Raw genomic sequence first — 19,764 nt, 5'->3', positions numbered from 1 at the left:
ATAATTGAATACTACGATACTGTAAGAGTTTTAGATTAGAATTGCAGATTTCGACCATTTCGGACGAGTTAAATTTGACCGAATGTCGAAATTTTTATATATATTTTTTTTATATGCACATATTTCGGAGATAGAAAAAGCTACAACCTTCAATTATTTTTTATTGTATTCTTCATGAATTTGCGCACATTTTTATATATGAAACTCTATAAAAAGGCTAATATGAAAAGGAGCAAATATTAGGATAATGCGATGTATGTATTTCGGAGACTTGCGGCCGCGAATCGGCGCGCGGAGTGAAGGTAAATATATTTTTCAAAAATTCACCATAAATGACAATATTGTTTTAGAGACTTCAAATTTGTTTCAAAATGAAGAAAAATGACGGAATATTACTAGGCCGTAAGAGTTTAAGCTTACAATTGCATTTTTCAACTATTTCGGTAGAGTCAAATTTGACCGAACGTGGTTTTTTTCTATTTATCGTGATTTATATGCAAATATTTCGAAAAAAGAGAAAAGCTACAACCTTCAATCATTTTTAGTTTTATTCTACATGAAATTGCGCACATTTTCATATATAAAACTTTATGTAACAACTAATTTTAAATGGTGCAAACATTTCGACAATCTCACAAAAAAATTCTGATTTTTTCGGAAGAGTTACCGCGCGAACGTAAGGAAAATGTTTTTTTTTTCATAAATTCACCATAAATCGAAATATTGTGCTAGAGACTTCCAAGTCGTTGCAAAATGAAGGTAAATGATTGAATATTACTAGAATATAAGAGTTTTAGCTTACAATTGCGTTTTTCGACCATTTCGGTAGAGTCAAAGTTGACCGAAAGTTGAAATTTTTGCACTTAACGTTATTTATATGAAAATATTTCAAAACTGATAAAAGCTACAACCATGGGTTGTTTTTTGTTGTATTGTGCATGAAATTGCGCACATTTCCATATATAAAACTTTATGTAACGGCAAATTTAAAAGGGTGCAAACATTAGGACAATCGCACGAAAAAATTTATCGGAAGAGTTATCGCACGAACGTGAGGAAAAAGTTTTTTCATAAATTCACCATAAATCGAAATATTGTGCTAGAGACGTCCAATTTGTTGCAAAAGGAAGGCAAATGATTGAATATTACTATAATATAAGAATTTTAGCTTACAATTGCGTTTCTCGATCATTTCTGTAGAGTCAAAGTTGACCAAAGGTTGAAATTTTTGTACTTATCGTTATTTATGAAAATATTTCAAAACTGATAAAAGCTACAATCATGAGTATTTTTTTGTTGTATTTTACATGAAATTGCGCACATTTTCATATATAATACTTCATGTAAAGGATAATTTAAAATGGTGCAAAAATTATGTCAAAGTGACGAAATAATTGCAGAGATGTGTCACTGATACTTTTTAGTGTGATAAGAAAGAAATTCGCGCTTGCGCGCCTGCGTAGCGATTGTAAACAAAACAACGCCTTGATCCGTGAACTCCCAGCATCCCTCAAGGCGCGTGATACAAAAGTTTTCGGCTGGTAGGCCTATAAGTATTTTTCCGCGAATTAAAAAAAAAAAAATTTTTAGCCGACGTATGATACGTCCAATCGGCATACGGGAGACATTTTGACTCGACGTTTAATACGTCCAATCGGCGTAAGAGGGTTAAGTGATTTTAAGATAAGAGAATTCGTTTCAGAAAAGATTAAGATTTTGAAGGGGTAATTAATATACTTACTTGGTTCAATCCATAAGGTGTTGATTGATGAAAACTTACTAATAAGATATTAATCGATGAAGACTCACTAACAAGATGTTAATTGATGAAGACTCATCAACAAGATAGTGGTTGTTGAAAAACTTATTAACAAGATATTGTTTGGTGAAAACTTACTAATTGTTGTCACAGTAGAAGAAACCTACAAGTATTAACCACCAACCGGTTCCTTTAACCGAGTTGCCAGTTTTGTTTTAGTATCAAGCAGTAAAGTTATGTTTAATGTACAAGGTTACTCAGAATTACAGAAAGAATGTCCAATGAAATTTTGCATAAACACAATACACAATCTCAGCAGGAAGTCAAGGACACACTTGTTATTGCATACAGATACACAAGGATATTTTCTCCCAGGACTTGTCTTCAAGCAGCAGGTCACAGCAAACAAGAAGCCATCAAGTGTCGTCAACAAAGAACGAAATTTATTTTTCCATAAAGAAAGACGATATCCACCTAGATAGAATAGGACAGAGGACTGAACAAATCATATATTGTAAACTTGGATAGTTATCATTTTTGCTTCTACCATGCATTTATATAACTTATGTGACTTAAGGGCTTATGTATGTTTAACTTTCAGTTTTCTTGTTTTATTTTGTTTGCATTCAGTTTCATGTTTCCTAATGTGATTTACTCATATTTGAATTCAGTTTGATGATTCTTTTAATATTACTTAATCAAGTATTTGTTCATATTTATATTCAGTTTTTATGTTTCTCTGAATGTTACTTGCTCAAGAATTTATTCATGTTTACATTCAATTTTGATTGTTGCCCTTAACGTTACTTAATCAAGGATTTGCTCACGTTTACATCCACTTTTGATGTTTTTAAGTTAAAGTTTCAATATGATATCCAAGAAGCATAAGTTAGGAGTCCTCTTGTAGGTATAATATTTGCTTCAGCTTAGTTAACGCTGTCGGAGACAGCGAGGTAGCGGGCCGAGACTATTATAGTGTGGCACAGTGTTGTTATTCCAAAAGGCAATAACTTATAAGGAACTTAAGGAAAGAAGGCAAAGATAATAAGGAAGAAAAAGGAAAAGGGAAGGAAATAAGATAATGATTTTTCTTAGAGAAGGGATTTTGTTACTCCAAACATTAGGCTTTTAGCCATCAGCCATGTGGCTTTCATCTCCCCCCAAAAAAACTCTGTCCATACCAGAGATTAGTGACCGACAGGAGATTAATGGCCGATGAGCGATATCTCCCTGGCATCTTCGAGAAATTGGAACTACTCTCATTAGCGCCTATGATTAATCGGCATTCCCTTCGTGTGACAGGTCAGAGAGAGCCATCTGGCATATGTCAAAAAGGAATTCTATGACCCGTTGTTAGAAAGAGGGAAGTGCCAAACTCTTAAGAGCTCCACCCTTTCCAAGATAGACCTATGGACTTCGACGAATCAAGAAGCAGAGCCAGGATAGTGGGTTACCCCAGAAATGTGTTTCAACGAATGACCTATGAGGATACCAAAGGGATACACCCCCAAAAGCTAAGACATCAAGCAGGAGGAGTATACACATTCAGAGCCTACGAATCACTGTAGAAGATATGACAGGAAGGCGGTTTTGTATACAAGTTTGCAGCCACTCAGACACAAGAAGTCTTTTAGAAGATGCCACACCCAGTCAAAATCCAAAAATCCAAAGGCGGTGCTAAGAAGATTTCATCCTAATAAAAAGGCCAGACAGAGAGAGAAGAAGGCAGAGCAGAAAAGGAAAGGAGAAGAGAAAACAGAAGAGGGGAGCCGAGGGGAGAACTGCAGTGGCGTGGCCGTAAAACAGAGAAGACAAACTGAAGTGAGAGAAAGTGCAGAAGTGTGTTGTGCAAATCAATCAAAAGACAGTGATAAGTGACAATCAATACTCAGTAAAATTCCCTCGTGCCTATAGACTCGTAATTGCAACAAGTGCCTTTCAAAGAATTAAGTTTTATCAGTCCAAGAGCCCAGAAGGTGGAAACTTTTATAGAACCCCGAGCAAAGAATAAAACACATATAATGGACACATCAATTTAATTCTCTTCCTAATTATAACCCTTTAGCTAATACCTCAAAGTACAGCCTCCAAGTCGGCGCACGTTACCTTAGAGCTGTGTGCGTAATGTAAGTACCGCCACATATATATATATAGATATCTATATATATATGTATATATAGACTTGCCTGGACCGGGGCGCGAACCCATAGAGCCTTTCAAATCCAGGAACGTCAGTGAAGCTTTTACCTACTACACCGCCGGTGGTGTAGTAGGTAAAAGCTTCACTGACGTTCCTGGATTTGAAAGGCTCCATGGGTTCGCGCCCCAGTCCAGGCAAGTCTATTATCGAGAAAAAATTTGCCTTTCGGTTAAGCATATATGAAAATATATTAATTCCGAGGTAGAGCGAATTAGATATTAAAGGACATTGTAGCTCGATATATATATACATATATATATATATATATATATATATATATATATATATATATATATATATATATATATATATATATATATATATATATAGATATATATAGTATATATATATATATATATATATATATATATCTATATATCTATATATATATATATATATATATATATATATATATATATATATATATATATATATATATATATATATATATATATTATATATATCTATATATCTATCTATATATATATATATATATATATATATATATATATATATATATATATATCTATATATATATATATATATATATATATATATATTATATATATATATATATAGATAATATATAGAGATATATATATATATATATATATATATATATATATATTATATATATATATATATATATATATATATATATATATATATATATATAGATATAGATAGATATATGATATATAACTATATAGATCTATATATATATATATATATATATATATATATTATCTATATAGATATCTATTATATATATAGATCTAGTAGCATATATATATATATATATATATATATATATATATATATATATGATATAGATATATATAGTATATATATACTAGATACTCTATATATATCTATGTATTTATATATATATATATATATATATATATATATATATATATATATATAGCTATATAGATCTATATATATATATATATATATATATATATATATATATATTATATATATATATATATAGATCTATATATATATATATTCATATATATTATATCTATATAGCTTACAATTGCGTTTCTCGATCATTTCTGTAGAGTCAAAGTTGACCAAAGGTTGAAATTTTTGTACTTATCGTTATTTATGAAAATATTTCAAAACTGATAAAAGCTACAATCATGAGTATTTTTTTGTTGTATTTTACATGAAATTGCGCACATTTTCATATATAATACTTCATGTAAAGGATAATTTAAAATGGTGCAAAAATTATGTCAAAGTGACGAAATAATTGCAGAGATGTGTCACTGATACTTTTTAGTGTGATAAGAAAGAAATTCGCGCTTGCGCGCCTGCGTAGCGATTGTAAACAAAAACAACGCCTTGATCCGTGAACTCCCAGCATCCCTCAAGGCGCGTGATACAAAAGTTTTCGGCTGGTAGGCCTATAAGTTTATTTTTTTTCCGCTTAATAAAAAAAAAAAAAATTTAGCCGATGTATGATACGTCCAATCGGCATACGGGAGACATTTTGACTCGACGTTTAATACGTCCATCGGCGTAAGAGGGTTAAGTGATTTAAGATAAGAGAATTCGTTTCAGAAAGATTAAGATTTTGAAGGGGTAATTAATATACTTACTTGGTTCAATCCATAAGGTGTTGATTGATGAAAACTTACTAATAAGATATTAATCGATGAAGACTCACTAACAAGATGTTAATTGATGAAGACTCATCAACAAGATAGTGGTTGTTGAAAAACTTATTAACAAGATATTGTTTGGTGAAAACTTACTAATTGTTGTCACAGTAGAAGAAACCTACAAGTATTAACCACCAACCGGTTCCTTTAACCGAGTTGCCAGTTTTGTTTTAGTATCAAGCAGTAAAGTTATGTTTAATGTACAAGGTTACTCAGAATTACTACGAAAGAATGTCCAATGAAATTTTGCATAAACACAATACACAATCTCAGCAGGAAGTCAAGGACACACTTGTTATTGCATACAGATACACAAGGATATTTTCTCCCAGGACTTGTCTTCAAGCAGCAGGTCACAGCAAACAGGAAGAAGCCATTCAAGTGTCGTCAACAAAGAACGAAATTTATTTTTCCATAAAGAAAGACGATATCCACCTAGATAGAATAGGACAGAGGACTGAACAAATCATATATTGTAAACTTGGATAGTTATCATTTTTGCTTCTACCATGCATTTATATAACTTATGTGACTTAAGGGCTTATGTATGTTTAACTTTCAGTTTTCTTGTTTTATTTTGTTTGCATTCAGTTTCATGTTTCCTAATGTGATTTACTCATATTTGAATTCAGTTTGTTTGATGATTCTTTTTAATATTACTTAATCAAGTATTTGTTCATATTTATATTCAGTTTTTATGTTTCTCTGAATGTTACTTGCTCAAGAATTTATGCATGTTTACATTCAATTTTGATTGTTTGCCCTTAACGTTACTAATCAAAGGATTGCTCACGTTTGGACATCCACTTTTTGATGTTTTTAAGTTAAAGTTTCAATATGATATCAAGAAGCATAAGTTAGGAGTCCTCTTGTAGGTATAATATTTGCTTCAGCTTAGTTAACGCTGTCGGAGACAGCGAGGTAGCGGGCCGAGGGACTATTATAGTGTGGCACAGTGTTGTTATTCCAAAAGGCAATAACTTATAAGGAAACTTAAGGAAAGAAGGCAAAGATAATAAGGAAGAAAAAGGAAAAGGGAAGGAAATAAGATAATGATTTTTCTTAGAGAAGGGATTTTGTTACTCCAAACATTAGGCTTTTAGCCATCAGCCAAAAAACTCTGTCCATACCAGAGATTAGTGACCGACAGGAGATTAATGGCCGATGAGCGGAATATCTCCCTGGCATCTTCGAGAATTGGAACTACTCTCATTAGCGCCTATGATTAATCGCATTCCCTTCGTGTGACAGGTCAGAGAGAGCCATCTGGCATATGTCAAAAGGAATTCTATGACCCGTTGTTAGAAAGAGGGAAGTGCCAAACTCTTAAGAGCTCCACCCTTTCCAAGAGAGACCTATGGACTTCGACGAATCAAGAAGCAGAGCCAGGATAGTGGGTTACCCCAGAAATGTGTTTCAACGAATGACTATGAGGATACCAAAGGGATACACCCCAAAAGCTAAGACATCAAGCAGGAGGAGTATACACATTCAGAGCTACGAATCACTGTAGAAGATATGACAGGAAGGCGGTTTTGTATACAAGTTTGCAGCCACTCAGACACAAGAAGTCTTTTAGAAGATGCCACACCCAGTCAAAATCCAAAAATCCAAAGGCGGTGCTAAGAAGATTTCATCCTAATAAAAAGGCCAGACAGAGAGAGAAGAAGGCAGAGCAGAAAAGGAAAGGAGAAGAGAAAACAGAAGAGGGGAGCCAGAGGGGAGAACTGCAGTGGCGTGGCCGTAAAACAGAGAAGACAAACTGAAGTGAGAGAAAGTGCAGAAGTGTGTGCGAATCAATCAAAAGACAGTGATAAGTGACAATCAATACTCAGTAAAATTCACCCTCGTGCCTATAGACTCGTAATTGCAACAAGTGCCTTTCAAAGAATTAAGTTTTATCAGTCCAAGAGCCCAGAAGGTGGAAACTTTTATAGAACCCCGAGCAAAGAATAAAACACATATAATGGACACATCAATTTAATTTCTCTTCCTAATTATAACCCTTTTAGCTAATACCTCAAAGTACAGCCTCCAAGTCGGCGCACGTTACCTTAGAGCTGTGTGCGTATGTAAGTACCGCCACATATATATATATATATAGATATCTATATATATATGTATATAGACTTGCCTGGACCGGGGCGCGAACCCATAGAGCCTTTCAAATCCAGGAACGTCAGTGAAGCTTTTACCTACTACACCGCCGGTGGTGTAGTAGGTAAAAGCTTCACTGACGTTCCTGGATTTGAAAGGCTCCATGGGTTCGCGCCCCAGTCCAGGCAAGTCTATTATCGAGAAAAAATTCGCCTTCGGTTAAGCATATATGAAAATATATTAATTCCGAGGTAGAGCGAATTAGATATTAAAGGACATTGTAGCTCGATATATATATACATATATATATATATATATATATATATATATATATATATATATATATATATATATATGACTGGTAACAATGTTCTGTAACAACAGAATTCCATCTAATAAAAGGAGCCCATAAAAACACCAAAATATAGAGAAAACAAAAAAGTACTATATTTCAGAGACTGCTGTCTCCCTCTTCAGGTAGATGAATGAGAAAAGTTTACAGAAAAGGTGGTATTTATACCAAGAGGTCCATCCACAAACAAGCCAATTTAAGTCACCCCCGCTGATAATCTTCCTTTAATCTTCTTAAGGGTTGGTTGAATGAAGAGGTTGTCGATCGTGTCCGAAATCCATGCTCCTTTTGAGATGTCATTACCTGCCTCTCTTTTATTAAGGCCGATTCCATCATTTGACTCTTGTACCGGCAGTTTGCTGCTATAAATTACACGTGACAAATTCCAGTTTATTCTATGGTTATGTTCATTTATATGGTTGAAAATAGCAGAGTTCTGTTGTCCATACCTAACTGACCGTTTGTGTTGTATTAATCCTCTGGGGAAGGGATTTTACCTGTAAATCCGATGTAAGATTGGTCACAGTCCTGGCTGGGATTTCGTATACCCCAGAGTCCTTTGGAGATGCCTTTTGTTGGACGTTAATCAGGGATTTGGCTAAGGTGTTTGGGTAAGTAAATACAAAAGGGTTCGATTTTCCGAAGGGAATACTTTGGTTATTCTCTTAATCGTGTCCAGGTGGGGAATTATTATTTTATTGTTGGGTGTATCTCTGGTCTTGTCTTTAGGGGGTCGGTAGAAAATTAGTTTGCTTTGTGAATTGCTTTCTCAATTATATGGTCAGGATATTTTAAAGACGAAAGTTGCTTGCGAATTAGTTCAAATTCTTTTTCCAGGAATTCTGGGGAACAAATTCGTAAGGCTCTTAAGAACAAGTTACTAGCTTACACCTATCTTGATAGTACTGTCGTGATAGCTAAAGTAGTGAATGTATGAAAGTGAGACGTTGGTTTTCTGTATATGGTGAATTTGTATTCTGTCGTATCTCTGATTATTAAAACATCAAGAAAAGGAATTTTGTTGTCTGTTTCCCATTCAACTTTAAATTTGATGCTGGGCACTAATGTGTTTAATTTCGCGAGGAATTCATTAAAATTGCCCCACCTATTATCCCAAAATGTTAGGATATCATCCACGTATCTCATCCACAGCATGTTTTTTTTGGTTTTATTGCATTTATTACTGTAGTTTCAAGTATTCCATGTACAGATTGGCTAGAACAGGACTTAAAGGACTACCCATTACTACACCCGAATTTTTGCTTGTAGAATGATTTCCCCGATGAAAATACGTTATTAGATGCACATAATTCAACTAGCTTTATTATTTTGTCAAGCGCCAAAGGGAAATGATCTGAATAGGGGATAATTTTACCCTTAAAACTGAAGAACGTCCTGTACTGGTACTTTAGTGAACAGGGAATCTACGTCCAAGGCTTAAAAGTTTTATGTTGTGAAGTGGTATATGTGCTTCTCTGAATTTGTGACAAAAATCTTCCGAATGTTTAATGTGACTGGGAGAAAAGGTGCCTAAAAAAGGGGAAAGGAGGCCAGCTAACCATTTAGAAATTTTGTAATTGAAAGCTCCGGCACATGAAACGATGGGTCCTGAATGGAAGATTGTCTTTGTGAGTTTTGGGAAGGCCATAAAAATAGGGTAATTTAGGATTAATTACTTTAAATTTCTCTAATAGTTCAATACTATTTTTTGTCTTTGCCAATTAATCTTACTTTCCGAAAAAATTCTGTGGAACGTTTTGGAGGGAGTTTTTCGCATTTTTTCGTATGTTTTTTGTGTCGCTAAGGAGCTGGTTGATTTTGTCAAGGTAGAAGTCTTTGTCCATTATTACGATTTTGCCGTCTTTGTCGGATCTACTTATTATAACATCTAACTTTTTTAGGCGAGTGGATGGCTATCATGAATCTGCGAGGAACAGGATATTTCTTATGGTAAATCAGTTAAAGCATTTAGTAACACTCCTTTTAAACATATCTCTTCACGTTGTAGTTTTTGTCAGATATGAATTTATCAAAAGCCACTATGAAGTCTAGGTTGTTTTTGCGGTCTGGCATAAGGGCGAAGGATAAGCTAAATTTAAAACTAAATGTTGATTTACAGTAAGGGGGGTGTTGGATAAGTTTAAAACTTTGTCTTGTTGCTCAAGATTATTCCACGCACTATTGTCTATTAGGTTATTTAACTTGCGTAGAAGTCTGTTGGAATGAGTCACGCTATTATAGGCAGCAATGTCGAACAGAATGAAATCAGATACCTGTATATGTGGTCCGTAGTGAGGAGGCGAAGATTAGACTGGGTTCCATATATCACTCTGCGTAGTATGAAGATGTCGTTTTTCGTATCGGTGATTCTTTCCTCCAGGAAAATCTTGTGTGAGAGAGGGAAGGGGTCCGATTGCAGAGTCCATCTCCGAATCCGTACATTTTTGGTAGTACTTGCTCTTTGAGGCATTCTTCTAAAAAGTGTTTTGGTTTTTGTTTTTCAGCCGCCGGTGTAGTCTGATCAGTCTTTCTCAAACTTGCGAAAGATTGGCTTGACTTCTGGAAGTGAGTGAAGAATCCTGGAAAGGCGGTTGAATTCCATAATGGGCTGAAAATGACTGGTAACAATGTTCTGTAACAACAGAATTCCATCTAATAAAAGGAGCCCATAAAAACACCAAAATATAGAGAAAAAAGTACTATATTTCAGAGACTGCTGTCTCCCTCTTCAGGTAGATGAATGAGAAAAGTTTACAGAAAAGGTGGTATTTATACCAAGAGGTCCATCCACAAACAAGCCAATTTAAGTCACCCCCGCTGATAATCTTCCTTTAATCGTTCTTAAGGGTTGGTTGAATGAAGAGGTGTCGATCGTGTCCGAAATCCATGCTCCTTTTGAGATGTTTCATTACCTGCCTCTCTTTTATTAAGGCCGATTCCATCATTTGACTCTTGTACCGGCAGTTGCTGCTATAAATTACACGTGACAAATTCCAGTTTATTCTATGGTTATGTTCATTTATATGGTTGAAAATAGCAGAGTTCTGTTGTCCATACCTAACTGACCGTTTGTGTTGTATTAATCTCTGGGGAAGGGATTTACCTGAAATAAACCGATGTAAGATTGGTCACAGTCCTGGCATGGGATTTCGTATACCCAGAGTCCTTTGGAGATGCCTTTTGTTGGACGTTAATCAGGGATTTGGCTAAGGTGTTTGGGTAAGTAAATACAAAGGGTTCGATTTTCCGAAGGGATTGGTTATTCTCTTAATCGTGTCCAGGTGGGGAATTATTATTTTATTGTTGGGTGTATCTCGTGGTCTTGTCTTTAGGGGGTCGGTAGAAAATTCACAAAAGCAAACGTAATTTTCTACCGACCCCCTAAAGACAAGACCAGAGATACACCCAACAATAAAATAATAATTCCCCACCTGGACACGATTAAGAGAATAACCAATCCCTTCGGAAAATCGAACCCTTTTGTATTTACTTACCCAAACACCTTAGCCAAATCCCTGATTAACGTCCAACAAAAGACATCTCCAAAGGACTCTGGGTATACGAAATCCCATGCCAGGACTGTGACCAATCTTACATCGGATTTACAGTTAAATCCCTTCCCCAGAGATTAATACAACACAAACGGTCAGTTAGGTATGGACAACAGAACTCTGCTATTTTTTCAACCATATAAATGAACATAACCATAGAATAAACTGGAATTGTCACGTGTAATTTATAGCAGCAACTGCCGGTACAAGAGTCAAATGATGGAATCGGCCTTAATAAAAGAGGAGGCAGGTAATGAACATCTCAAAAGGAGCATGGATTTCGGACACGATCGACAACCTCTTCATTCAACCAACCCTTAAGAAGATTAAAGGAAGATTATCAGCGGGGGTGACTTAAATTGGCTTGTTGTGGATGGACCTCTTGGTATAAATACCACCTTTTCTGTAAACTTTTCTCATTCATCTACCTGAAGAGGGAGACAGCAGTCTCTGAAATATAGTACTTTTTTCTCTATATTTTGGTGTTTTTATGGGCTCCTTTTATTAGATGGAATTCTGTTGTTACAGAACATTGTTACCAGTCATTTTCAGCCCATTATGGAATTCAACCGCCTTTCCAGGATTCTTCACTCACTTCCAGAAGTCAAGCCAATCTTTCGCAAGTTTGAGAAAGAACTGATCAGACTCACCGGCTGAAAAACCAAAAAAACACAATTTTTAGAAGAATGCCTCAAAAGAGGCAAGTACTACCAAAAATGTACGGATTCGGGAGATGGACTCTGCAATCGGACCCCTTCCCTCTCTCACACAAGATTTTCCTGGAGAAAGAATCACCGATACGAAAAACGACATCTTCATACTACGCAGAGTGATATATGGAACCCAGTACCCTAATCTTTCGCCTCCTCACTACGGACCACATATACAGGTATCTGATTTCATTCTGTTCCGACATTGCTGCCTATAATAGCGTGACTCATTCCAACAGACTTCTACGCAAGTTAAATAACCTAATAGACAATAGTGCGTGGAATAATCTTGAGCAACAAGACAAAGTTTTAAACTTATCCAACACCCCCCTTACTGTAAATCAACATTTAGTTTTAAATTTAGGCTTATCCTTCGCCCTTATGCCAGACCGCAAAAACAACCTAGACTTCATAGTGGCTTTTGATAAATTCATATCTGACAAAAACTACAACCGTGAAGAGATATGTTTAAAAGGAGTGTTACTAAATGCTTTAACTGATTTACATAAGAAATATCCTGTTCCTCGCAGATTCATGATAGCCATCCACTCGCTAAAAAAGTTAGATGTTATAATAAGTAGATCCGACAAAGACGGCAAAATCGTAATAATGGACAAGACTTCTACCTTGACAAAATCAACCAGCTCCTTAGCGACACACAAACCATACGAAAAACTGACGAAAAATCCCCTCCAAAACGTTCCCACAGAATTTTTTCGGAAAGTAAGATTAATTGGCAAAGACAAAAAGAGTATTGAACTATTAGAGAAATTTAAAGTAATTAATCCTAAATTACCCTATTTTTATGGCCTTCCCAAAACTCACAAAGACAATCTTCCATTCAGACCCATCGTTTCATGTGCCGGAGCTTTCAATTACAAAATTTCTAAATGGTTAGCTGGCCTCCTTTCCCCTTTTTTAGGCACCTTTTCTCCCAGTCACATTAAACATTCGGAAGATTTTTGTCACAAATTCAGAGAAGCACATATACCACTTCACAACATAAAACTTTTAAGCCTTGACGTAGATTCCCTGTTCACTAAAGTACCAGTACAGGACGTTCTTCAGTTTTTAAGGGTAAAATTATCCCCCTATTCAGATCATTTCCCTTTGGCGCTTGACAAAATAATAAAGCTAGTTGAATTATGTGCATCTAATAACGTATTTTCATTCGGGGAATCATTCTACAAGCAAAAATTCGGGTGTAGTATGGGTAGTCCTTTAAGTCCTGTTCTAGCCAATCTGTACATGGAATACTTTGAAACTACAGTAATAAATGCAATAAAACCCAAAAACATGCTGTGGATGAGATACGTGGATGATATCCTAACATTTTGGGATAATAGGTGGGGCAATTTTAATGAATTCCTCGCGAAATTAAACACATTAGTGCCCAGCATCAAATTTAAAGTTGAATGGGAAACAGACAACAAAATTCCTTTTCTTGATGTTTTAATAATCAGAGATACGACAGAATACAAATTCACCATATACAGAAAACCAACGTTCTCACTTTCATACATTCACTACTTTAGCTATCACGACAGTACTATCAAGATAGGTGTAGCTAGTAACTTGTTCTTAAGAGCCTTACGAATTTGTTCCCCAGAATTCCTGGAAAAAGAATTTGAACTAATTCGCAAGCAACTTTCGTCTTTAAAATATCCTGACCATATAATTGAGAAAGCAATTCACAAGCAAACGTAATTTTCTACCGACCCCCTAAAGACAAGACCAGAGATACACCCAACAATAAAATAATAATTCCCCACCTGGACACGATTAAGAGAATAACCAATCCCTTCGGAAAATCGAACCCTTTTGTATTTACTTACCCAAACACCTTAGCCAAATCCCTGATTAACGCCTCCAACAAAAGGCATCTCCAAAGGACTCTGGGGTATACGAAATCCATGCCAGGACTGTGACCAATCTTACATCGGATTACAGGTAAATCCCTTCCCCAGAGATTAATACAACACAAACGGTCAGTTAGGTATGGACAACAGAACTCTGCTATTTTCAACCATATAAATGAACATAACCATAGAATAAAACTGGAATTTGTACGTGTAATTTATAAGTACACAACTGCCGTACAAGAGTCAAATGATGGAATCGGCCTTAATAACAAAGAGAGGCAGGTAATGAACATCTCAAAAGGAGCATGGATTTCGGACACGATCGACAACCTCTTCATTCAACCAACCCTTAAGAAGATTAAAGGAAGATTATCAGCGGGGGTGACTTAAATTGGCTTGTTTGTGGATGGACCTCTTGGTATAATACCACCTTTTCTGTAAACTTTTCTCATTCATCTACCTGAAGAGGGAGACAGCAGTCTCTGAAATATAGTACTTTTTTCTCTATATTTTGTGTTTTTATGGCTCCTTTTATTAGATATATTATATATTAGATATATATATTAAATATATATATATATATTTATATATATATATATATCTATATATATATATATATATATATATATATATATATATATAGATATATATATATTTATATATATCATATATCTATATATATATATATCTATATATATATATATATATATATTATATATATATATATATATATATCTATATATATAGTATATATATATATATATATATTATATATATATTATATATATATATATATATCATATATCAATATATCATAAATATATCTATATCTATATATATATATATATCATATATATATATATATATATATATATATATATATATAGATATATATATATATATAGATATAGATATATATATGGATATATATATATACATAGATCTATATTATATATATATATATATAGATATATATATATATATATATATATATATATATATATATATGATCTATATAGCTATATATATATATATATATATATATATAGTATATATATATATATATTAAAAAAAAATATATAAGATATATATACATAGATATATATAGATATATTAGATCTATATATATATATATATATATATCTATATATATCTATATAGATCTATATATATATATATATATATATATATATATATATACTACACATCGAGCTACAATGTCCTTTATATATTATTCGCTCTACCACGGCATTAATATATTTTCATATATGCTTAACCGAGGGGGAATTTTTTACACAATAATAGATTTGCCTGGTCCCGGGCGCGAACCCAAGAAGACATTCAAATCCAGGAACGTCAGTGAAGCTTTTACAACCCCACCACCGAGGTAGAGCGAATTAGATATTAAAGGACATTGTAGTTCGATGTATGTATATGAATCACGGTAATGTGAAATGACTTATATATATATATATATATATATATAGATATATATATGCACACACACACACACATATATATATATATATATATACATATATATATTGGTCCAAAATTATCTTCGGAAAGTTAATCAGACATTGGTTTCAACTAAATGTCAATAAATATTGTTGTGGTTTTTTTAAAAGAATTATTTTTTTTTCTTTTTTGTAAATTCATGCAATCATGTAGAAAAATTGATTAAATTTTTGCGTATATACATTGATTTGGAGAACCGGGTCCTTTGTTTTGTTTAAGAATGTGACCCAATTCATCGCAGACATTCATGGCTCTATGACACGTCGTAGAGGGGGACATATTGACAAGAGAGATGATAAAGAGGCGTGAAGCACCAGTAATTGTATCTGTTGCTGCTGCTGCTGCTGCACTGAGCCATTTGTATGTCGTTTGCTAATACGTAGTCTCACATTCCATCAATAGTGCCATCACCGTTATGTAATAAAGAAAACGGTTCATTTATCATTTTAGAGATATGGCTTTTTGCCAAGAAATAAAGTGGGAGATATAAGGAAGTATATTGACGACATCTCTCTCTGTCAGAAATTAAAAGGTGAAAAGGTCTGGTTTTTGTACACATTAAACTAATTGTGCTTACTTTGCCTTAGCATGAATTTTTACGTATCATTATTCGCCACTTAAGCGAAATAAAGCAGTCAATCATTGCGTCCAAATTCAGAATATTTACTGTCTTCTGAGCCACTTCATTGTGTTTACTTGGTTTGCGTTAGTGCGCTATAAATTTGTATTATCTTTTTTTACTGTCTTCTCCATTTCTGTCGTTTTTTCAAGCATTATAGCCATTACCGAATCGAATTACGCTCTCTCACGCGAACACATCTCAAACTGCTACCCCTTTCCCGCCATTCCACTCCAAAATCCTCCCAAGACTTCAATTATTTTAGGAGCTATCTATCGCTCACCGAATGCCAGTGGCTTTCCTTTTTAGCACGGGCCAAGTTGCTTTGTTCCAACAACTCTCATGTTGGACTTGAATGACACCTTTTCATTTATCACCAATAAGAAGGAGCTAATTATTCAATTCCTAGCACATTTTCTCGGTCGTTAGGACCATGCGTCCTACATTCTTGCAGATCTGTTACTTTAGTCATTAGCATCTCTCCCTTACCATTCTCTCCACATGATTCCAACTTTGAAGTTTTATGTGGTTTAACATAGTACAAGCTTTTCTCCTTTATATTTTACATATTTGATGTGTTGTTGTATGTTATGGAACCACTGAATTGGTTATAAATCATTTAAATCAGAAGGTTGTTTCAACTTGTATGTGTTATGCTTGATTGCTGTGGCATAAGGCTCCGTTGTCGAGCGGGTTCCTTTGCTTTGGGTACAAAGTTAGCAGTGTGTTCTTTTCACTAAGAGCATACTTTAATTGTAAGATGAATTGTTTTAAAAGATATTTTTGTGTTTTGAAAGCTTCGAACTGTTTGTAAATCATTTCATTCAAATTACAAAGTTGTTACAGTAACTGACTTCCTAGTATTTCAAGGTCCAATGTTTATTTAACTGCTTCTTTTTATTTATCCGTCTATTATATTTTACTTTGAGAGTATTATACAACTTGTGCGTTAGTTAATGAACAGCTCTCGATAAGGGCTAATGGAGGCCGAAACTGCAGAGCTATATATATATATATATATATATATATATATATATATATATATCTATATATATATATATAATATATAATACATACATACACCCTACATATTATATATATAGATATATATATATAATATACATACATACTATATATATAAATATAATATATATATATATATATATATATATATATCTGCAGTTTCAGTGTCATGGTAATGTAAACAAGCAATTCGTGAATAAAGGAATATTCAAATGTATTAAAATATATCAGAATTACTTTATGAACGTTCTTTATTCGATAGTTTATAACAGGTTTCCGATTTCATACCATTATTCGTACTTAAACTGTCATTACCTTTATAAAAATATAAATATAAATATATATATATATATATTATATATATATATTTTTATTTTATATATGCATACATATATGTAAATAAATATATATATATATATATATATATATATATGTTTGTGTGTGTATATATATCCTTTTATTTATAAAGGTAATGAGTTTAAGTGCACATACATGTGTGTTGTACTTTACACCCACAGAACAGTACTACTGGTTGTAAGTTTGACTAACGTAGAAATATAATAAGTGTCAAGATAATAGACTATAAACACATGAGCGAATAAGGTGAGACTCGGAAAGCCTATTAAAAACTACCAAATAAAGAACGTTCATAAAATAATTCTGAGATATTTTCATACATCTGAATACTCCTTTATTCAGGAATTGTTTGTACACTGCCATGACTTCCTCCCTAGTAAGATGGAGATCTGATATGTGTCAAGGGTTCAGGTCTAGCGGAATATTGATTTATATAACAATTGATGCCAATCTTCTTCATCGTAAAGTAAATGATTGTTTAAGATGATTGTTTGCAAGAAATGCTATATAAACCAACCGAAAGAAAGGACAAAAGTTGGTCGCCAGTCATTGGTCCAGTTTTGCATGAACGTCAAAACTGACCGCAGTTAGATGCCTTAAAATAAGTTGAATGGCTTATTCTCTCTTTTAATCTCCTTCCGATTCCTCAGGTTTTGAAGTTCAGTGATCAAATACTTCATTCATTTTCCCAATTTTCTTACTGCCGAAAGGCTCTGTGCTTCCATAATGAAATGTTTTCGGAAAAATTTCCAACACTTGACGGTGTGCTTCGAGTTTGTTCTTCAAAAATAACAAAACAGATGAAGAATATTGCATAAAAACGTTTGTTAATGCGATTCCATTTTGATGTTTTCCGTTTCATTATTTTTGATGTCAGACAGCTAGATTTAAGAACGTAATAAGATTAAATAAATGAATATTTTAGAATTAGCCTTTTAACAAGAAATCCAAATACAATAGTCATAATGGGGGAATTTCACAATAGAATTAAATTTCTCACGCAGTATCGGACGGGCTTTTAGTTTCTGACCTTTTATCTAAAGCTGAAAAATGGTACGTTTAAGATGAACAGAGATATTATCAAAATTATTTTTATTTATCATTTTGATCAAATTAAAACTGAGGAAGTGCATTTACCTTCGTGAATTGCCTCCTTTGAGTCAATGAAACTTCGTTGTCAGTAGTTTCCCGGGATGCTTCTTCTAAATGTCCATTGACACGTTCTGCAAATGATTTTATTTTTGTTTCTCTCTTCAGAAAAGAAAAGAAATCTTATCTATAAGCCAAGTTTCTGGGCATAAAGTTGATCCCGTGATGACTATATTCTCAACTAAACTGACGCAGTCAAGTCGCTCTTCACACTTCAAGTAAGACTTTTAGGAAGGTCTTATCATGCCACTGTCCTTATCCTTGTTGTACATAATCATAGTAGTATAATATTTTTTTTCGGCAACAAAGTATCAAAACGATGAATAACAGTTTCAAGTAGTTTTGGAATCTTCTAATACGAACTGAAAAATAGTTTCGTTCGTCAAGTAATATAGAGACATGCCCAGTGACAGAAATCTTCTAATAGCTTCAACGCTCTTTGAAGACTGCGGTCATCAATGTCTTGAAAGCGACGTCGACTGGACATATTGATTAACCAAGAAAACAGAAGACATTCATTACGTGCTTTTTGCAGAGCCACATGCCACGCCTTCCTTGTAATAGATAGTATCGGCTTTAAGAGGAACGAGGAGGATATCCCATGGATTGTCAATAACTCTTTTCTTTTCTTTTTCCTTTTTTTTGTCTCTTCCATTGCACACTTCATCTAAAATACAGCCAACAGCAAGCTGGTCGATAATTCTTTTTTGTGCTTTTATGCAAACATTCAGGTATTCCTCGATGCTCTTAAGTGTCAGTCTGATGTGATGACAGTTTGGCAATTGCTCATAAATACTCTAATAAAGAATAAACACCTATCTCTTCCTACCTACACACTTTCGCTTACTCGGGAGTAAGCCTACAAACTACTTTGTTGGTGTTCTTCTTCTT

This window comes from Macrobrachium nipponense, chromosome 41, assembly GCF_015104395.2.
Source record: "Macrobrachium nipponense isolate FS-2020 chromosome 41, ASM1510439v2, whole genome shotgun sequence".
In the NCBI taxonomy this organism is placed as follows: domain Eukaryota; kingdom Metazoa; phylum Arthropoda; class Malacostraca; order Decapoda; family Palaemonidae; genus Macrobrachium; species Macrobrachium nipponense.
This window is presented reverse-complemented; position numbering follows the sequence as displayed.